Source organism: Triticum urartu, chromosome 2A (assembly GCF_056163025.1).
Source record: "Triticum urartu cultivar PI428250 chromosome 2A, HENAU_Tu73, whole genome shotgun sequence".
NCBI lineage: Eukaryota > Viridiplantae > Streptophyta > Magnoliopsida > Poales > Poaceae > Triticum > Triticum urartu.
Window position 1 is genome coordinate 339,591,215 of NC_141874.1, and position 23,698 is coordinate 339,614,912.

The window sequence follows — 23,698 nt, forward strand, 5'->3', positions numbered from 1 at the left end:
TTTGCACATATAAGTGAAGCTCTTATTCTCTTCAAAAGATTGGCAATGTTCATCATTAAACCATCCTAACTTCGATGAATAAACCTTACTTGCATCAAATTTACATGCTACAACATGCTTAAATAAGCAAACATGCAATAAGTCATTGGACACAGAATCATCATCAAGATTAGAGGTCATATCAAAATGAGTAAACATTGGTTCTTTTGCATCAACAGTTAATTCAATGGGTGCACTCAAAATTGTTGATATTTCAGTTGTTTGATCACATGACGCATTCATGAAAGTAACAAGAGTCTCTAAAATAGGTGGTGTGCTCAAATCAACAGGTAACTCAACACATGATGCATTCAAGTTAACTAGGCATGCTTCATTCTCATGTGAAGTTATATCATCAATACCTTTACTGTTACCTCGCAAAGATGTAGCTGATGTAGGTACGGACGTTGACAATGTACCATACTCTTGAGATGATATTGCGCTCACAATCTGAGTTGGGGCTGCTCTAGTAGGTGCAATAGTGGAGTAACCAACCGGCGATGGTGAGCATGAACTGGAATAGTAGTTGTTGTAGTCACCCAATGCATCCTCCTGTATCTGTCTCTCAAAGGTACAAGCACGGACATACATACCAGTAATGCAACGAGGAATATACCGAAATCTTGCCTGAATATCATGGTTCAAACCACCAAAAAATCTATTCATTGTATCATCCTCAGATTCTTCTATGTCACAATGATGCATATAAGATTTGAACTCTTGGTAGTAAGCATGAACATTGTTACTACCTTGTTTTAATTGCTCCAATTTGCAACGCAATTCACGATGATAGTAAGGAGGAAAAAATTGTTGTCTCATTACAGCTTTCAAAACTTTCCAAGTTGTGGGTTGGTTATCAATGTTTTTCTTACAATGTACACTCCACCAAACAGAAGCAAAACCAGTAAATGCTCTAATGGTAGCTCGTACTCTCTCAAGTTCAGAAAAATCATGGTGACTAAAAACTTGTTCTACTTCAAGCTCCCAAGCTAGATAAATAGCAGGATTAAATCTACCCTCAAATGATGGTAAAGAGATAACCTGACCATATGCTTGTGTGTGTTGTCCCAACTCTCGTGATGGTGAAGATGTGTCCGTCGTCCAAGAACTTCTATCTCTGGAACCTGTCATGATTAGTAGAAACAAGAACCAAAATTTGAGAATAATGTTCCTATGAACTACTAGGATGTGGTTGTAAAGTGCTCACAGTAAAGCAAATATCAATATCTTACAAGTTGTTACCATGCGGCAGGTGGTGACAGGCAACCAGCGGTGTCAAATAACTCCGAAGATTGTGTAAAGCGATTGCCAGGGGAACGTGCGTATACACGGTGTAGAAATATGTGGAGCTGGGTTGGCTATATATGGTAGCAAAAGATTAGCAATAATCAATTCAGAGATGCAATGTTGAATAAACGCTCAACGACGGTACTGTGCTGGTCCTAGGCTAGACCGAACTAGAGACGCGAGCCTAGAACACTAATGAGGTCACGTCGTAGCACAACCAGCATCGATGAAGGATACTAAGTAGCTCTGGACAGCAAGATATAAGTGAAGATCACAACGGCAGTAAAGATACTAACCCTAGGTCGTACAAGGCTCATGGGCCCAAGTGGAGGTGATGCAACACCTTTGGGCTTGTAGTTTGACTCGGATTCTGCTGCAACGTCAGATTGCTTCGTCCGTAACTCAACGCTCCGGATGAATTTGAAGGTGGATCCAGTTGGGTTGGAAAGAGCACGAAATCTAGTTTCCAACAAAAAAAAGAATCACCCAATTCGGAGTCCGTATGAAAATTTGTTGGCGTTTTGAGTCAGGTATGTCTGTGCAGTCCGAATCTGAATCCAGAACGTGAGAGACTTGGACTCTATCTTCTCTTGGCCCAAAAGTGACGTGAGAGGACTTTTTGAACACAACCTAAACTTCTCCTTTTCCCTTGTCTTCATATGTGGATTGTACAAATGTCCCATACACCTGCAATTAGACAAAACACAAAAGTGTGTGAAGTATTTTTGTTCTGGATAACATAAATAGATTATTGAATAGTTTGCATTAGAAATCACCTGACAAATATGCATGTATGCAATATTTTTGGTCGTATCCAAGGTATTTATGTCCTCATCAAATCGGATTATCAATTTTTTTTCTAGTATTACACTTCTTAAAATGCAATGCTGTTGCATACGCTTTGCATTTGAGGGGGGGAGGGGGGTTAGGAATTAATATTATTGCTTTAGGAGTCCTTATTAGTCTATGTTTAGTTTCCTTACACCTCAAGTCATGTGTAACATATATATGTCCCTTGGGCCTTCAATAAAGTTAAGTTGCTTTCCTAACCGGATCAGCTTGTGGTTTCTCAAGTTTCCTTATGTTTTAGAAAGATCAAGTTGGTTAAGAAGATAGAGACACGATTGAATATTGTCTCTTCCCAAGTTTGTTCAAGTTGTTAGGTTGGAGATCCATCTATATATGCGATCCTGCATGCTTTGCAGAGATTAAGCAACAATTACACCAAGTCCCTGATCCATCTCGCTCCATCCCTGCATGCGGTGCAGCTGCCTCATGTTGCGCTACTCAGGTCCATGTCCAAGTAGTTCACAATAAGTCATGTTATTCTAAGGGCAGTACTCTGCGCCGGCGCGCCGGTCGCACTACCATCCGATTTAACCTACGACAACCGTTGGATCCAATTTTCTCTCATTCTTCCCTTCGCATGGGATCTGAAAAAAAGAAGTCCGCAACCAGCCGCCACGTTCGTCCCCTCTCCTCCCACGCTCGCCCGCGACCTGAGCCACCCGTTGCCGCCTCCGCTCCTCGCCGTCATCGGCCACCGTGTTTCCCAGCAAGAAAAATCTCAAGAAAAATAAAACACCACTAGTTTGCCGGCAGCAGCAAAACGACATGCCGATTCCAGTAAAAAATGTACCCTGATGCAGCTATCATGATGCCGCTCCTAGTTCGGTTGCCGCCGCATCTCGTCTTCCAGCAAAATTGACCTTGCCCGTCACAACAACTCATGTTGTCGGTTCCAGCAAAACAACTCACCGCTTCCAGCAAATTGCATCATAGATTCCAACCGCCTGTCGCCGCGGTGGCTCGGGCGCACCACCGGTTGCATCCCAAAAAATCTATCGGTGGGTTCCAGCAAAAACTGTTACTGGTTGTAGCAAAAATCGATGCGGGATATACCAAAACAAGACAGCAAGTTGCAAATCTCCAGCAAAAACTATCGACATTTCCAGCAAAAATCTCCGATGGTGGCAGCAAAACAAAACACCAGTTGTAGCATCGCGCCGTTTGGGAGCAAAAAAACGCATCTCCTGCTGGGTCCAGCGCCCTCGGCGAAGACGGCAGCAGCACCGATGTTCGCCGGTCCCAGCACCGGAACCTCGACGGTTCAACGCCGGCAACCGATGGTCCCAGCAACCGCCGGGCGCAGTTTCTTTCTGGGTTTGCTGCGGCAGCCACCTCTTCCATTAGTACCATGGCTGTGCACAAAATAATGTAGAGAAGAGGTAGGCGAAGACATGCGTAGCGTGAGGAGAAAAAGGGAAGAGGTAGGAGATAACTAGTGATAGAGGCGAGGGTGTCCCGATCTTTCGATGAGATGATAACTATCGATTTGGTGGAGACGACTTTGATGATCCGACTACAAACGTGCATGACGTTGCGCCTTAGCAATCGGTAAACCAATCTCCTGAGGTTACTGACGATGCCGGAAGCACGGTCAGCCTGACCACGAAGGTCTATTCCTGCAAGCAATCTAAGAACGAGTAAGAATATGATAAAGCAATCTGAATATATATGAAGTATTGATAATGGTGGGGATCCATAAGCGGTCTTGGTCTGGTCGTTGGACACAAACGAAGTACACGAAGTTGCACTGGCTAACTTTTAACTAAACAAATCCCAAGGAAAAAGCTACTAGATGAATCTACTTATATAGGAGCAAGGGGTGGCAGCCAAGGAGGTGGGAGGACGTCCCAAGGCAGCCTAAAACTAACCCTAGGTCGTACAAGGCTCATGGGCCCAAGTGGAGGTGGTGCAACACCTTTTGACTTGTTGTTTGACTCAGATTCTGCTGCAGCGTCAGATTGTTTCGACGATATCTCAATGCTCCGGACGAATTTTAAGGCTATTCCAATTAGGTTGGAAAGAGCACGAAATCTACTTTCCAACAAAAAAAGAATCACCCAATTTGGAGTCCGTATGAAAAAGTTGTTGACGTTTTGAGTCAGGTATGTCTGTGCAGTTCCAATCTGAATCCAGAACGTGAGAGACTTGGACTCTATCTTCTCTTGGCCCAAAAGTGACGTGAGATGACTTTTTGAACAGAACCTAAACTTCTCTGATATAGGATGAAATCCTAGAGGGGGATCTTTTCACACTTGGAGGGGGAAAAGGGCAAACTCACAAGAACACAAAGAGCAAATCACTCAAACAATTCCCCAATCACACATCCACTAGAATAGCAAAATAAGATCCACAGGTCACAAGCACAATCAAAGGAAAGATACAATGGAAAAGTTCTTCCCACTCCTAGGAGATGAGGTCTTGAAGATAGTCTTCTCCTAGAGGAGGTCTTGAAATCCACTAGGATTCTTTTCAAAGGGGTCTTGATTCCACAAATGGGAAGGTAGAAGGAGCAAAGCTCACAAATATCTCATCTCATACTTTGCTAACCCTAAACATAGCCCTAGGTACGGTTTATATAATCTTGGGGTCGAAAGAGATGAAGAGGGGCTCGGTTTGGGGATCTCAGCCGTCCATCCTGGGAGGCCCGTGCGCACGGGGTAAGTTGGGCCCGTGCGCATGGGGGTCCCGTGGGCACGGTACAGGCCCGTGCGCACGGGGTGCTCCAGCGCCAACTTCCTGGACAGCCCGTGGGCACGGGGTCTCGGGGGCCCATGCGCACGGGGTCACCTGGGACTTCCAGTTTTGCTGGTGTTGCACTCCGTCTTGGTCCGCGTGGCCTTGGGGTGGTTCCTCTTCTCCTTGGGGGTGCTCCTGAGCCTCTTGGTGGTGTTCCTCTTTGTACCTAATGAGACATAGCATATCTTGGTGAGGTAGTAACAATGTTCCATGCGTATCCATATGCAAGCTAAGTAGGAAGGAGTTCACCTTGGTTTCCAAAGCACGTGTTCTCGCTCTTGTCATAGGTCCACGTGGGGCTTGATGTGTCGGTGTAGAGTCCATGGGGATGATGGAAAGATGCTCAGCATCATCTCCCCCCCCTTGGGAAAGATCCGTCCACGGATCGTGATCTTCATCACCATGGTACTTGGCCAAGTCTTTGACGTTGAATGTGTCGCTCACATTGTACTTGTCTCATGGGATGTCGACCTTGTAGGCGTTGTCATTGTAGCGTGCGAGTACCTTGAATGGGCCATTGGCTCTTGGAAGTAGCTTGGACTTGCGTTCCTTGGGGAAACGATCCTTCCAAAGATGTACCCAAACTAGGTCACCTGGTTGAAACACCATTGGGGACTTGTTGGCATTGCGCTTGGTCGCGAGTCATTGTACTTGGCGCTCTAAGGCGTGCCTTGTATCTTCATGCATCTTCTTGAGGTGGTTCACTCGATCGCTTGCGTCCATGTTGATGCGCTCTTGTAGTGGTAGAGGAAGAATGTCCAATGGGGACAATGGGTTGAATCAATAGACGACTTCGAAAGGGGACTTGCCGGTAGTCGAATGTGTTGCACGGTTGTAGGCGAACTCGACGATTGGTAGGCACTCCTCCCACTCCTTGATGTTCTTCTTGATCAAGACTCATAGTAGAGTGGAGAGTGTACGGTTCGTCACCTCCGTTTGGCCGTCGGTTTGAGGGTGGTACGCCGAGGAGAAAAGTAACTTGATTCCGAGCTTGGCGCATAAGGTCTTCCAAAAGTAACTCAAGAACTTGACGTGGTAGGGAGCTTTGTTCGGGAGAGGTGCTCCGAGGATGATGTCGATGCGGTGCTTAATACCTCGTAGTGGAGGTAGTCCCGGAGTTAGCTCATCGGGGAAAACATCTTGAAATTCCTGCAAAAGAGTAGACAACACTAGAGGAAGAGTGTGAGAAGTGTTAGTTTGTGATGCATTGTCCTTGCACACAAGTACGTAGTGTAGGACACTAGATGGGTTCTCACACACTTCTCTCATCTCACATTTGGTGGCAAATAGAATTAGGTTCTTGTTTTCGCTCATTGTGGAGGCACTCGATTTTGGCTTGTGGCGCTCACTCTCTTTTTGGTGGCTCGCTCTCTCATGATGGTCTCCACGATGGGTGGCTTGCTTGTCGGCGATCACTTGAATTGGCGTCATTGGACGGAGAACGTACTCCTTGCCCTTCATCTTGAAGATGTAGTAGTTCGTTTTGCCGTTGTGTACGACTCCTCTATCGAATTTCCATGGCCGTCCAAGGAGAAGATGACAAACGGTCATTGGAACGACGTCGCACTCCAAGGTGTCTTCGTAGGCGCCGATCTTGAAGGAGACTTGTACTCGGTGCTCGACTTGGATAGTGCCGGAGTCACTAAGCCATTGCACTTTGTATGGATGTGGATGCTTTGTCTTGGGAAATCGGAGCTTGGAGCAAAGTTCTTCACTTGCGAGATTATGACAACTCCCTCCATTGATGATGACCTTGACGGATCGGCCATTGATGCCGGCCTTGGTGTGGAATATGTGGCATCATTGGTCTTCTTCTTGGTGATGTTGGAGAGTCAAGACTTTGGAGACAACAAGTGCGGGACTTGAGTCTTTATCACAGAAGACTTGTTCTTCTTCATTGTTCACTTGGCGGTGCATGGCGACTTGCTCGAGGGCTTCCATTTCGCCTTCGCTCATGGAGTCATAAGTGCCATCGTCGTTGAAGACCATGGTTCGCTTGTTGGTGCACTCGTAGGACTTGTGGCCTCGGCCTCCGCATGTGAAACATTTGATTGAACTTTTCTTGATGGTCTCATCGGTTGGAGTAGATGATGAGGAAGCTTTCGACTTGAAGTTGCTTGTAGTAGGAGGACGACTTGCACTTGCCGAAGACTTCTTGTAACTTGACTTGTCTCAGGTACTTGGTGATTCTCTGGTTGAGGTATGAGTTGTCGAAGTCGCGGGAGCTTGATAAGAGGAGCCGTAGGTCTTGGATGAGTATTTGGCATATTTGAAGTCATCTTGCACTTGGCTTTCCGCTTTGGTGGCTTGGTGCACTAGCTCGATGAGATTTGAGTATGGTTGGAAGTTGGCGATCGTCTTGATGGGATGGTTCAGGCCATTCAAGAAGCGTGCCATTGTTTGTTCATCGTCTTCTATGACATTGGCTCTTATCATTGCAATCTACATCTCCTTGTAGTATTCTTCAACGCTCTTGGTTCCTTGCTTGAGTTGTTGGAGTTTCTTGAAGAGATGGCGGTTATAGTAGGTAGGTACGAAGCGTTCTCTCATGACATCCTTCATTTGTGCCCAAGTAGTGATGGGTGGATCACCTCTTGCCTCTCGGCACTCAATGACTTGTTCCCACCAAATAAGGACATAGTCTTGGAACTCAAGGGATGCCATCGCCATCTTCTTCTCTTCTTCATAATTTTGCAAACGGAAGATCTTGTCAACTTTCAATGCCCATGAAAGATATTCTTCGGGATCGTTGCTTCCGTTGAACTTGGGCATGGTGAACTTGAGCTTGTCATAGCGTTGCTCTTCATTGTATTGGGGTCGGGGATGATGACGCCCATGTTGTAGATGATTGTTCAGCTCGTGGTGCTCTTGATGCGGAAGGTTGTCAACCTCATGTTGCTCTTGTCGTGGAGGATGTTCATTGTCTTCATGCTCTCGATGAACTTGATGGTGTTGTCGAGCTTGAGTGGGAGCTTCGCGAGCTCGAGGAGGAACTTGACGATGCATGCGAGCTTGAAATCTTTGTTCTTGAATTTCTTCGCGAAGTGCTTCATCTTGTTCACGGGCTTGACGGCTTCGGTCAGCAACGGCTCGACTTGAATTGCGTAGAGCTTGTTGTGCCGCAAGTGCTTGAGCATCACGGAGTTGTTGTTCTTGAAGTTGTGTCTCGGCATCTTATGCAAGTTGGTGGAGACGCGCACGTTCTTCCTCTTCATGTTGGCGTTGTTGTTGCCGTTCTCGTGCTAGCGCAAAGGCCTCTTGAGTTTGACGTTGTCGGCGCTCTTGAGAGTCGGTGTCTTGAAGTGGATTGAGGCTTGCTTGACGGTCGGTGTGCGCGGCTCGACGAAGAGTGTTCGATGTCAGTGTACTTGAGCCGGAGAGGGTGAAGTCGGAGTGGCGGCTTGAACGGCTCCTTCTTGAAGTGGAAGACGAGCGGTTGAGCAACAAAGCACGAATTTCGTCCATCCTTGCGTCATTCTCTTGCTTGTGATCGTCGAGCTTGTGGTCGAAGTAGTCCCTCGTACGTTGCTCGGAAAGTCGCAAGTCGGCGGCAAGGTTGTCGATGCGGTCACTCATAGCTTGTTGCTCTTGATGCAAAGGACGTTGTACACCAAAGAGGTGACTCTTGGTGACGAAGGAGGTCATGTCGTCGTCTTGCTCCATGAAGAGTGGGTTGGTAGAAGTACTTGGCCTATCCATCATGAGATAGTGGTGGTGAGTAGGAAAAATGAGAGAACAAAACAAAAGTGACCTTTTCCGAAGATTGTGGATGTAACAAGTACGATCTCACGATGCTATAATAGGGGAATTGGTACCGGGAATTGTTTCACTCACCTACAAGTAAAAGGCTTATGGAGGAGCTCGGTTAGGACGGTGGCAAAAATTTCAAGCAAATGTTAGTCAAGATATCGATAAGGTTGATAACATTCACAAAAATGCAACTAAAAACAAATAGATCAAACCCAATGATATCACTAGGAACACACACACGCAAGATAGATGGGATCCACACAACCAAGGGGTGAGCTCAAAATGTGCAACCACGAGAAATGCTCTTGTTGTGCGAATACTAGAGAGACACTAGCTCGATTGCTCAAATGGGCTAGATACGCATGTGCACCAACCTATAAGAGAAACGTGCCGTCTTCAATCCCAACTATGTTACATATGAGGTGTCAAAGATGATATGCAAAATGGCTCGATGCTATTGCTCACAAGCTCTTTGTTGCTCCTCTTTTCCTTAAAAGCTTTTCTTGTCTTTTTTTTGAAGCTAGATCCAAGTATGATATGAGACAAGTATGTAAGAAATGCACAGGAGAGACTTATGGCACTAAGATGGTAACAAGATCACTATGGTGCACAATAGCCTGGCTCGGCAATTCTCAACTTGCTAGTCTCGATGGGTAAGCGACGCGAAATGGCTCGAGTTATCAATGCAAAAGCAAGGGTGAGATGTCGTCGAGGTTATGGTCCGATCGTACAGTAAGAATGTAGTTGTTGAAGCCGGTGTGGTAGTCGAGTTGTTGAACAAGTAGCGGCGATGATGATGTCCAAATGCGCCTAAGTATCCTAAACACCTTAGGACACAAGAGAAACCGCGGTCCGAAACTCAAACAACCACGAGAAATAGATTGGAAGAACACGAGTGTTGGTATGGATGCAAAACAAAGATGGCCGAAAGTTTCTGGAAGGTCCGTGCGCACGGGGTAAGTGAGGCCCATGTGCACGGGGTCTCGAGGTCCCGTGTGCACGGGGTGTGCGGCGAGCGGAAGAACAGCTCCGGATCCGCGGGTATTTACCAAGATAAGGGCAATTCCGAGGATTTAGAAGGTGGGGAAGCAGGAAGATGGGTAGATCCACTTGCCAAACTCCAAATTTGTGGCTCAAAACAACCAAATCTCACTAGATCCAACAAATTTAAAAAAAAAAATTGGGGCTATTTTTGTGGGGATTTTCGAATTAGGACGAAAAACAACAAAATCAAGCTAGAAAATGGGGGGATGGGACTCCAAGATGTGAATCAACCTTGCTCATGATACCAAAATGATATAGGATGAAATCCTAGAGGGGGATGTTTTCACACTTGGAGGGGGAAAAGGGCAAACTCACAAGAACACAAAGAGGAAATCACTCAAACAATTCCCCAATCACACATCCACTAGAATAGCAAAATAAGATCCACAAGTCACGAGCACAATCAAAGGAAAGATACAACGGCAAAGTTCTTCCCACTCCTAGGAGATGAGGTCTTGAAGATAGTCTTCTGCTAGAGGAGGTCTTGAAATCCACTAGGATTCTTCCCAAAGGGGTCTTGATTCCACAAATGGGAAGGTAGAAGGAGCAAAGCTCACAAATATATCATCTCATACTTTGCTAACCCTAAACATAGCCCTAGGTATGGTTTATATAGTCTTGGGGTCGAAAGAGATGAAGAGGGGCTCGGTTTGGGGATCTCAGCCGTCCATCCTGGGAGGCCCGTGCGCACGGGGGTCCCGTGGGCACGGTACAGGCCCGTGCGCACGGTACAGGCCCGTGCGCACGGGGTGCTCCAGCACCAACTTCCTGGACAGCCCGTGGGCACGGGGTCTCGGGGGCCCGTGCGCATGGGGTCACCTGGGACTTCCAGTTTTGCTGGTGTTGCACTCCATCTTGGTCCGCGTGGCCTTGGGGTGGTTCCTCTTCTCCTTGGGGGTGCTCCTGAGACTCTTGGTGGTGTTCCTCTTCATAACTAATGAGACATAGCATATCTTGGTGAGGTAGTAACAATGTTCCATGCATATCCATATGCAAGCTAAGTAGGAAGGAGTTCACCTTGGTTTCCAAAGCACGTGTTCTCGCTCTTGTCATAGGTCCACGTGGGGCTTGATGTGTCGGTGTAGTGTCCATGGGGATTATGGAAGGATGCTCCACATCATTCTCCTTTTCCCTTATCTTCATATGTGGATTGTACAAATGTCCCATACACCTACAATTAGACAAAACACAAAAGTGTGTGAAGTATATTTGTTCTGGATAACATAAATAGATTATTGAATAGTTTGCACTAGAAATCACCTGACAAATATTCATGTATGCAATATTTTTGGTCGTATCCAAGGTAGTCATGTCCTCATCATACTCCCCTTCTTGAAAAAAAGCCGTTCTCGGCGTTGCTTAATCTGAAATGTGGCTAACAAAAAAAACAAGGTGTACATGTTGTATATATATATATATGTCATCCATTTTTACTTTCCTTGATTTTTGAACATATGACACATGTATACATGAGTAACTTTCATAGTTCATAAAATCTAAAGCCAAAAAATTATCAGAAGAAGTAGAAGGCATGAAAATATTGCAATTCAGTTTGCACATATAAGTGAAGCTCTTACTCATTTCAAAAGATTGACAATGTTCATCATTAAACCATCCCAACATTGGTGAATAAATCTTACTTGTATCAAATTTACATGCTACAACATGCTTAAATAAGCAAACATGCAATAAGTCATTGGACATAGAATCATCACCAAGATTAGAGGTCATATCAAAATGATTAAACATTGGTTCTTTTGCATCAACAGTTAATTCAATGGGTGCACTTAAAATCGTTGGTATTTTAGTTGTTTGATCACATGACGCATTCATGACAGTAACAAGATTCTCTAAAATAGGTGGTGTGCTTAAATCAAGAGGTAACTCAACACATGATGCATTCAAGTTAACTAGGCATGCATCATTCTCATTTGAAGTTATATCATCAATACCTTTATTGTTACCTTGTCGCAAAGACGTAGTTGATGTAAGTACGGACATTAATAATGTACCATACTCTTGAGATGATGTCATGCTCACAATCCGAGGTGGGGCTGCTCTAGTAGGTGCAATGGTGGAGGAACCAACCGGCGATGGTGAGCATGAACTGGAATAGTAGTTGTTGTAGTCTCCCAATGCATCCTCATGTATCTGTCTCTCAAAGGTACAAGCACGAACATACATACCAGTAATGCAACTAGGAATATACTGAAATCTTTCCTGAATATCATGGTTCAAACCATCAAAAAATCTATTCATTATATCATCCTTAGATTCTTCTGTGTCACAATGATGCATATAAGATTTGAACTCTTGGTAGTAAGCATGAATAATGTTGTTGCCTTGTTTAAACTATTCAAATTTGCGAAGCAATTCACGACGATAGTAAGGAGGGAAAAATTGTTGTCTCATTACATATTTCAAATCTTTCCATGTTGTGGGTTGGTTATCAATGTTTTTCTTACAATGCACACTCCACCAAACAGAAGCAAAACCAGTAAATGCTCTAGTGGCAGCTCATACTCGCTCAAGTTTAGAAAAGTCATGGTGACTAAAAACTTGTTCTACTTCAAGCTCCCGAGCTAGATAAATAGCAGGATTAAATCTACCCTCAAATGACCGTAAAAAGTTAACCTGACCATGTGCTTGTGTGTGTTGTCCCAACTCTTGTGATGGTAAAGATGTGTCCGTCGTCCAAGAACTTCTATCTCCGGAACCTGTCATGATTAGCAGAAACAAGAAACAAAATTCGAGAATAATGTTCCTATGAACTACTAGGATGTGGTGGTAAAGCGCTCACGGTAAAGCAAATATCAATATCTTACAAGTTCTTACCAAGCAGCAGGTGGTGACAGGCAACCAGCGGTGTCAAATAACTCTGAAGATTGAGTAAAGTGATTGCTAGGGTAACATATGTATACACGGTGTAGAAATATGTGGATCTTGGAAGGCTTATATATGGTAGCAAAAGATTAGCAATAATCAATTCAGAGATGCAATGTTGAATAAACATTCAACGACGGCACTGCGCTGGTCCTAGGCTAGACCGGACTAGAAACGTGGGCCTAGAACACTAATGAGGTCATGCCGTAACACAACTAGTATCAATAAAGGATATGAAGTAGCTCTGGACAGCAAAATATAAGTGAAAATCAGAATAGCCGTAAAGATAATGCGTGAAACAACAGCCAAGCAGGATATATCAACAACTTCCTCTCCAACTTTCCTCTGGAAAAGTTTGTGCCAATTTTTTGATATTTTTTTAAGAATGGTATTGACTCAAGATTTCAAACGCAAAAAGAATCACTCAATTCCGAGTTGATATGAGGAGTCAAAAAATTCTAAAACTGGCTTGAAAAACTGGAATAAGCTGTGTTCGTGAACTTCGGAGGGCAAAAAGACCTATTTCGAAGCCAATTTTGAGGTGCCAAATATTGAACTAGCTTCTGCAACTATTTAGATGCGGCTCGTCGCTAGCTTTCATTTGATTACTCGCGGAGCCAAAACGGACTTCGTATGAAGAAGTTATGGCTGTTTTACTGAACAGTGCACGAAACAGATTCCAATCCGAATTCAACTATGAGATTGAGTCTAGATAGATCCGAATTTTGTTTTTTTTCCTTCTGTTTTTTTCCTCACACTTTTTTTCTTACTCTCCTTTTTTCTGACTTTTTACACTTTTTTTCTATTTTTTTCTCTTTTTTTTCTCTGCCTATTTTTTTCTCTCCCTCTTTTTAAAACAAACTAGATAAGATGTAGATTGGATCTAGCGAAGATGTGAACGGCCTCAACTATGATTGTGACAATGAACGACGGGTAGCACCAGGTGGAAATTGATGGATGGGTGGTGGACAGCGAAAGGGATAACGATGCAGCGGCGGTGTGACTAATGTAAACAGAACTCGAAACTCTAAACGAACTAGACACTAAGACCAGCAACTCGAACGACGATGCAACCGATAATTCAACTATGCAAGCAATGAAAATAAAAATTGCAAAGGATCAGACTGGCTTGGACAAAGGATGAATAGATCTAACTTATTTTTGTGGCTTTTTCTTGGACAATAGGTAAGAAAATAAATCTAATCTAGGAAAAAATTGGAAATTCTCACCGAGCAACCTGAAAACTGATACCAGTTGATAGAGGCGAGGGTGTCCCGATCTTTCGATGAGATGATAACTATCGATTTGGTGGAGACGACTTCGACGATCCGACTACAAACGTGCACGACGTTGCGCCTTAACAATCGGTAAACCAATCTCCTGAGGTTACTGACGATGCCTAAAGCACGGTCAGACTGACCATGAAGGTCTATTCCTGCAAGCAATCGAAGAACGAGTAAGAATATGATAAAGCAATATGAATATTGCGATATATATATATATATGTATATATATATATATATGAAGTATTGATAATGGTGGGGATCCGTAAGTGGTCTTGGTCTAGTCGTTGGACACAAACGAAGTACACGAAGTTGCAATGGCTAACTTTTAACTAAACAAATCACAAGGAAAAAGCTGCTAGATAAATCTACTTATATAGGAGCAAGGGGTGGCAGCCAAGGAGGTGGGAGGACGTCCCAAGGCAGCCTGAAACTAACCCTAGGTCGTACAAGGCTCATGGACCCAAGTGGAGGTGGTGCAACACCTTTGGACTGTTGTTTGACTCGGATTCTGCTGCAGCGTCAGATAGTTTCGTCGATATCTCAATGCTCCGGACGAATTTGAAGGCGATTCCAATTAGGTTGGAAAGAGCACGAAATCTACTTTCCAACAAAAAAAGAATCACCCAATGATGAGGACATCAATACCATTGTTACACCCACAGCCCCTACTGTTACATATACTGGACCAATTACTAGAGCTCGCGCACACCAATTAAATTACCAGGTACTTTCGTTTCTTGGTAATGATTCTAATGTTCATGAGATTATGATGCTGCCTAAATTGGATACATTTGTTTTGCTTACAAATGAAGGTCCTAGCTTGGAGAAGGATGAACATTGGAGCAAGAACACGAATGGAGTTGATGGCATGCGCAAGGGGATCAAGAACGGAGTTACAAGTGATGATTTCAGGACTTTGAAGCCGCCATAAGGAGTGCATGAAGCCATGGACGAAATATACAAGATGCCACTTCATAATATTCGTCCATAGGCTATTCTAGGTGCTGCGTCACCTTATTAATGGGCCATGCCCATGTAATTTCGAAATACTTAAGTATAGGCTATTTTTAGAGTCCGTATGTGTGGGGAAACAAGAGTTAGGGTTGGTTTCGGACCCCACCCTCAAGGGCCACGAAATTCCCCTCTCTTCCTCCATATATACAGCCCTTAGGGCGTCGTTTAGACTTTGGGGTTTTGTTTAGATTAAAAGTTCGCCATAGCTGCAACTTCGCGTACTTCGTTTGTGTCCAACGACCAGACCAAGACGTCACAGAACCCCACCTTGATCAATAAAGCTTTCATCTTATATTCGCAATATCCAGATTGCAATCTCAGCTTCTTGCTTGTTCTTCGTTTGCTCGCAGGAAACAGGCCCTCGTGGTCAGGTTGATCGTGCTCCGGCGTGGTCAATAACCCCTCGGAAGTTGGTTTAGCGATTGCTAAGGCGCGACGTCTCGCACGTTCGTAGTCGGATCGTCAAGGTCGACTCCCACAGAAAACGATAGCCACCATCTCATCGAAACATCGGGACACCTTTGCCTCTATCAAGTGGTATCAGATTTCCAGGTTGCTCGGTGAGATTTTACAGTTTTTCGTAGATTAGATCGAGTCTGTTCTTCATACCTACAGTCCACGAAAAAGCCACACAAAAAAAATTAGGGTTAGTTCATCATATCCGAACCAATCTGAGCCTTTGCATAATCTTTTTAGGGTTTTTGCTTTGTTGAATTTGCGGTTGCATCGTCGTGTCAAGTTGCTGGTCTTAGAGTCTAGTCTTTTAGAGTTTCGAGTTCTGGTCACAAGTTGTCACGCCACCGCCGCACCATCATCATCGCCCATCTACCACTTTTGCTTATCCGCCACCGCTCTGAATCCACCATATATCCACCACCAATCCGAGTTCTTCTCATATTAGGTTTGTTCTTGAGATCAATCTCAATTCCGATTCGTGTTTCCTTGCCTGCGTAGGTCTCGGAAAAAAAAAAAATTCTGGAGACCCCCGGGCAGTTTTTAGGCCAAAATTTTCACGGGCAAAAATATTTTTTCCCTATCCTATTTTTAGGCTTTTCTGAGTCTTTTGAGCCACGTGCCATCATAGTGATTTTTTGTCGCACTTTTTCGTCGTCACTGCCCTGATTTCCGAAAAAAAAAAGTGAAAAAAAAAATTTCGTGCCCATCCTATTAGTTTGACGAGGGAAGAGTTTTGAGACACTCGCCATTATAGTAATTTTTCGCAAAAAAAAAAAAGAGGAGCGCAAAAAAAAAAAGAGGAGCGCAAAAAAAAAGCAAAAAAAAAAAAGTTCCAGAGTGTGCTTTTCCCTGATTTACGTGCAGCGCCGTGATTTTGTTAGTGTTCTAGGCTCGCGTCTCTAGCACGGTCTAGCCTAGGACCAGCACAGTACCGTCGTTGAGCGTTTATTCAACTTTGCATCTCTGAATTGATTATTGCTGACCCTTTTTGCTACCATACTATAAGCCTTCCCAGCTCCACATACCTCTACGTCGTGCGTTTGACTCTCCCTGGCAATCGCTCTATCCAAGCTTTTGAGAGTTTTGACTACAACGGTTGCCGATCACCGCCTGCTGCTGGGTAAGAACTGGTAAGAATTTGAGATTTGCTTGACGGATTTGTGACACCCGCCACCACCACCTCTTGTTAGTATTCTGTAGGATCATATTCTTGTGTGTTTTCTATTGTTGCTAACCATGGCAGGATCACAAGCCGACGAGACTGACTGGGAGAACATGACGAATCAGGAGTTGCATGATAAATTTCAGCAAATGATGAATGGACAGGTGCAGGATGTGCTAAACAGATTTGAAGAGGCCATGGAGAAGATAGATGACATGGAGAAGACGTTCGAAACAAAGCTCGATAACAGGTTTAATGAATTGCTCGCGCGTCTTCCACCACCACCACCGGCTGCACCTAACGCACCTCTACAACAACAACAACGACGACTACCTACACATCGTGAAACAGCCCTCCGCCGAGCGAGCCGTCTCCCTCTTGCACCTGGCCAAACTGTTGGTGCTCCTGTTGCTACTTCTGTGGCTCCTGCTGCTGATGCGGAGGAGGATGATTTTGCTAGCGATTACGAGGATGAGGTTGATCAAAATCAGAACTACGTGCCACCACCAGCACAGCAACCATCAGGTCGTCCACATGCAAATAATGGCAATGGTAGGGCTCACCCTCAGGTACGAGATCATGACCATCTCCCTAAACTAAAATTGAATATTCCACCATTTGAGGGTAGATATGTTCCTGATATATACCTTACTTGGGAGTTAGAAACTGAACAACGATTTACATGTTTACAATATCCCGAGGAGAGACGTGTTCCTGCTGCTGTTTGTGCATTCACTAGTTTTGCATGTGTTTGGTGGTCTGAGCATTGTAGATTATATCCCATTCCTGCTACTTGGGCTGCTTTGAAAACTGCTATGCGTACTCGTTGGGTTCCACCATATTATCAACGTGAATTACTTCAAAAATTGCAGCGCTTAAGACAGGGAAAAAATTCTGTAGAAGAATATTATCAGGAATTACAAACTGGCATGATTAGATGTGGTATTGTTGAGGAGAATGAAGCTATGCTTGCACGTTTTATGGGTGGATTAAATAGAGAGATTCAGACGATTCTAGAGTATAAGGAGTATACTAATATCACTCGTTTATTCCATCTTGCTTGTAAAGCTGAACGTGAAGTGCAGGATCGACAGGCATTGGCGCGGACTAACTTTTCTGCAGGTCGACCTTCTTCATGGACACCACGTGCATCATCTACTTCCACACGTTCTACTACACCGGCGCCTCCGTCGGCTGCCACCTCCAACCGTGATACAATAAAGCAGGCACAATCACCACTATCTGCCAAGAGCACACCTTCTGGGCCTGCAAAGAGCTCTTCTTCATCCATGGCATCAACAGGGCAAACACATGATATTATTTGTCGACGTTGCAAGGGTGGAGGTCATTATGCGAGAGAATGCCCATCTAAGCGTGTGATGATTGTTACTGAGGATGGTGGGTATGAGTCCGCTAGTGACTATGATGAGGAGACTTTGGCTCTTATTACACGTGACGAACACGGTGGAGACGATTCTGATCATGAGACGCAATACATGGCTCCTGAAGATGCTGACAGGTATGAATGTTTAGTTGCTCAACGTGTTTTGAGTGTGCAGGTTACACAAGCTGAGCAAAATCAGAGGCATAATTTGTTCCATACAAAGGGAGTTGTGAAGGAACGTTCTGTTCGCGTGATCATAGATGGAGGGAGTTGCAACAACTTGGCTAGCATCGAGATGGTGGAGAAGCTATCTCTCACCACCAGACCACATCCACATCCTTACTACATCCAATGGTTCAACAACAGCGGCAAGGTTAAGGTAACACGTACTGTTCGTGTGCATTTTAGTATCTCTACATATGCTGATTATGTTGATTGTGATGTGGTACCGATGCAAGCATGTTCCTTATTACTTGGTAGACCATGGCAATTTGATAAAAATTCTATTCACCATGGTAGAAACAATCAGTATACTCTTGTTCATAAGGATAAAAATATTACTTTGCTTCCTATGACTCCTGATTCCATTTTGAAAGATGATATTAATAGAGCTAATAAAGCAAAACAGGAGAAAACTAAGAGTGAAAATCAGATTGTGGCAAAAGAATTTGAGCAACAAATGCAGCCTAATAATAATAAACAATCTAGTGTTGCTTCTGAAATTAAATTGAAAAGTGCATGTTTACTTGCCACCAAATCTGATATTGATGATCTAGATTTTAGCAAATCTGTTTGCTATGCTTTTGTGTGCAAAGAGGCATTATTTTCATTCGAGGACATGCCTTCCTCTTTGCCTCCTGCTGTCACTAACATTTTGCAGGAGTTCGCCGACGTCTTTCCACAAGACGTGCCACCGGGATTACCACCTATTCGCGGGATTGAGCATCAAATTGACTTAATTCCCGGTGCATCATTACCCAACCGGGCACCATACCGTACCAATCCAGAGGAGACGAAGGAGATTATGCGTCAAGTACAAGAACTGCTCGACAAAGGTTATATACGCGAATCCCTTAGTCCTTGTGCTGTTCCTATCATTTTAGTGCCGAAAAAGGATGGTACGTCGCGTATGTGCGTTGATTGTAGAGGCATTAATAATATTACTATTCGTTATCGTCATCCTATTCCTAGGCTAGATGATATGCTTGATGAATTGAGTGGCTCTACAATATTCTCCAAAGTTGATTTGCGTAGTGGTTACCATCAAATTCGTATGAAATTGGGAGATGAATGGAAAACAGCATTTAAAACTAAGTTTGGATTATATGAGTGGTTAGTCATGCCTTTTGGGTTAACTAATGCACCTAGTACTTTCATGAGGTTAATGAACGAAGTTTTACGTGCTTTCATTGGACGATTTGTGGTAGTTTACTTTGATGACATATTGATTTATAGCAAATCTTTGGAGGAACATTTGGAACATTTACGTGCTGTTTTTATTGCTCTACGTGATGCACGTTTGTTTGGTAACCTTGGAAAGTGCACCTTTTGCACCGACCGAGTATCTTTTCTTGGCTATGTTGTTACTCCACAGGGAATTGAAGTTGATAAAGCCAAGATTGAAGCTATTGAGAGTTGGCCGCAGCCCAAAACGGTCACACAAGTGAGGAGTTTCCTTGGCCTCGCTGGTTTCTATAGGCGTTTTGTGAGAGATTTCAGCACCATTGCTGCACCTCTCAACGAGCTTACAAAGAAGGATGTACCTTTTGTTTGGGGTACCGCACAGGAAGAAGCCTTCACGGTATTGAAAGGTAAGTTGACACATGCTCCTTTACTCCAACTTCCTAATTTCAATAAGACTTTTGAGCTTGAATGTGATGCTAGTGGAATTGGATTAGGAGGTGTGTTATTACAAGATGGGAAACCTGTTGCATACTTTTCTGAAAAATTGAGTGGGCCTAGTCTGAACTATTCTACTTATGATAAAGAATTATATGCTCTTGTTCGGACCTTAGAAACATGGCAACATTATTTATGGCCCAAGGAATTTGTTATACATTCTGATCATGAATCTTTGAAACACATTAAAAGTCAAGCAAAACTGAACCGTCGACATGCTAAATGGGTTGAATTCATTGAGACTTTCCCTTATGTAATTAAACACAAGAAGGGTAAAGAAAATGTTATTGCTGATGCCTTGTCTCGTCATTATACTATGCTTTCACAACTTGACTTTAAAATATTTGGTTTGGAGACCATCAAGGATCAATATGTTAATGATGCTGAATTTAAAGATGTATTGCAGAATTGTAAGGAAGGGAGAACTTGGAACAAGTTCGTTCTTAACGATGGATTTGTGTTTCGTGCTAACAAGCTATGCATTCCAGCTAGCTCCGTTCGTCTTTTGTTGTTGCAGGAGGCGCATGGAGGAGGATTAATGGGACACTTTGGCGTCAAGAAGACGGAGGATATACTTGCTACACATTTCTTTTGGCCAAAGATGAGACGGGATGTTGAGCGTTTTGTTGCTCGCTGCACTACATGTCAAAGAGCTAAGTCACGACTCAATCCTCATGGTTTATATATGCCTTTGCCTGTACCTAGTGTTCCTTGGGAGGATATATCTATGGACTTTGTTTTAGGTTTACCTCGAACAAAGAAGGGGAGGGATAGCATATTTGTTGTCGTGGATAGGTTCTCGAAAATGGCACACTTTATACCATGTCATAAAAGCGATGATGCTGTTAATGTTGCTGATTTGTTCTTTCGTGAAATTATTCGCTTACATGGTGTGCCAAATACTATTGTTTCAGATCGTGATACTAAATTTCTTAGCCACTTTTGGAGATGTTTATGGGCTAAGTTGGGGACTAAGCTGCTTTTTAGTACTACTTGTCACCCCCAAACTGATGGACAAACTGAAGTAGTCAATAGAACATTGTCTACTATGCTTAGGGCTGTTTTGCAGAATAACAAGAAAATGTGGGAAGAATGCTTGCCTCATATTGAATTTGCTTATAATCGTTCATTGCATTCTACTACGAAGATGTGCCCTTTTGAAATTGTGTATGGTTTCCTACCTCGTGCACCTATTGATTTGTTGCCTCTTCCATCTTCGGAGAAGGTTAATTTTGATGCTAAAGAACGTTCTGAATTGATTTTAAAAATGCATGAGTTAACTAAGGAAAACATTGAGCGTATGAATGCTAAATATAAACTTGCTGGAGATAAGGGTAGAAAACATGTTGTGTTTGCACCTGGAGATCTTGTTTGGTTACATTTGCGTAAAGATAGATTTCCTAATCTGCGCAAATCAAAGCTAATGCCACGTGCTGATGGTCCTTTTAAGGTTTTAGAGAAAATAAATGATAATGCATATAAACTTGAGCTACCTGCAGATTTTGGGGTTAGTCCCACTTTTAATATTGCAGATTTGAAGCCTTATCTGGGTGAGGAAGATGAGCTTTCGTCGAGGACGACTTCATTTCAAGAAGGGGAGGATGATGAGGACATCAATACCATTGTTACACCCACAGCCCCTACTGTTACATATACTGGACCAATTACTAGAGCTCGCGCACGCCAATTAAATTACCAGGTACTTTCGTTTCTTGGTAATGATTCTAATGTTCATGAGATTATGATGCTGCCTAAATTGGATACATTTGTTTTGCTTTCAAATGAAGGGCCTAGCTTGGAGAAGGATGAACATTGGAGCAAGAACACGCATGAAGTTGATGGCATGCGCAAGGGGATCAAGAACGGAGTTACAAGTGATGATTTCAGGACTTTGAAGCCGCCATAAGGAGTGCATGAAGCCATGGACGAAATATACAAGATGCCACTTCATAATATTCGTCCATAGGCTATTCTAGGTGCTGCGTCACCTTATTAATGGGCCAGGCCCATGTAATTTCGAAATACTTAAGTATAGGCTATTTTTAGAGTCCGTATGTGTGGGGAAACAAGAGTTAGGGTTGGTTTCGGACCCCACCCTCAAGGGCCACGAAATTCCCCTCTCTTCCTCCATATATACAGCCCTTAGGGCGTCGTTTAGACTTTGGGGTTTTGTTTAGATTAAAAGTTCGCCATAGCTGCAACTTCGCGTACTTCGTTTGTGTCCAACGACCAGACCAAGACGTCACAGAACCCCACCTTGATCAATAAAGCTTTCATCTTATATTCGCAATATCCAGATTGCAATCTCAGCTTCTTGCTTGTTCTTCGTTTGCTCGCAGGAAACAGGCCCTCGTGGTCAGGTTGATCGTGCTCCGGCGTGGTCAATAACCCCTCGGAAGTTGGTTTAGCGATTGCTAAGGCGCGACGTCTCGCACGTTCGTAGTCGGATCGTCAAGGTCGACTCCCACAGAAAACGATAGCCACCATCTCATCGAAACATCGGGACACCTTTGCCTCTATCACCCAATTTGGTGTCCGTATGAAAAAGTTGTTGATGTTTTGAGTCAGGTATGTTTGTGCAGTCCGAATCTGAATCCAGAACGTGAGAGACTTGGACTCTATCTTCTCTTGGCCCAAAAGTGACGTGAGAGGACTTTTTGAACAGAACGTAAACTTCTCCTTTTCCCTTATCTTCATATGTGGATTGTACAAATGTCCCATACACCTACAATTAGACAAAACACATAAGTGTGTGAAGTATTTTTGTTCTGGATAATATAAATAGATTATTGAATAGTTTGCACTAGAAATCACTTGACAAATATGCATGTATGCAATATTTTTGGTCGTATCCAAGGTAGTCATGTCCTCATCAACTAGGAAGAAGCGAGTGGGTGGATGAGAGCAGCCCAAGATGCAGCCTGGTCGAGCGATAGGATAAGGTTGGAGAAGCTTCGCGATCTGATGGCCCGCGCGCGTCCGGCTAAAAGTTTGGCCGGTGCGCCGGGTGTAAACGTTTACCCATAATCAACTAAAATGCAAAATGGTTGGTATACACTATCAGGTGTTTCTAAATTGGATACAGGATCTGGAGGAACTTAAACTGTTCCCAACTTTGGTCACGTTCCATTTTGTTGTACCGAACACTTATCATGTAAAGTCATCATATTTTTTATTTTCTGAAGAGTAAGCCTAGACCCAGAGACACTAATGACAAAATGAAAACTTAACTGGGTATTAGGCATCTTTCTCCTTGTCCTGTGCACTTTGTAGAACACCATTTGATTCTCCGTAAAGAACATTTCATGACATCTTGTTTGAAAATTTCAGATAACTGGAGACAGAACCACCATAAGGAAAGCTATTGTTGCTTTATGCAGCTATCTTCAAGGTGATTTACATGCTCGCAGCTTAACAACTTCTGTTATGGTAGCAAGCCTAAAGCTCCCATCGACATCTTTGGAAGTGCCTGAGACTAATTTGGGAGCTTTTTATTCAAGTGGATCCACTGAGTGTGCAAACAGCAATATTCCTTGGATTCATTGTCCAAAAGGTGTTAGAGATGTCAAAAGTAAAGATCTCCGGCAGATTTCATTTAGGCTTCTCTGTCATGTCAATCTTGCTGGAGGTTTGATTGGCAAGAAGGGCATGATTATCAAAAGCTTTGAAGATGAAACTGGAACTTCTATTGACGTTGGTAATCCTATCAGTGGGTGCATGGAACGTGTGATAACAATTTCAGCCTTAGAGGTGTGAACATTAAAAGTACCCTCATTTGTTTCTCCTATATCTCCTCATTAGTCTAGAACTTGTTGCTTTTGTAATTTTGTTATCAAAGATTCTATTTCGAGATTTGTAACCATATTTACATGTTGCTATATTTTGGTTCTGATTAATCATATTATGCAG

At 43.5% G+C, this 23,698-nt stretch overlaps 1 pseudogene; it reads left to right on the plus strand.

The window, feature by feature from the left end:
• LOC147985022 (KH domain-containing protein HEN4-like) overlaps positions 1-23,698 on the plus strand; it is an 84,465-nt pseudogene that overhangs the window by 48,020 nt on the left and 12,747 nt on the right.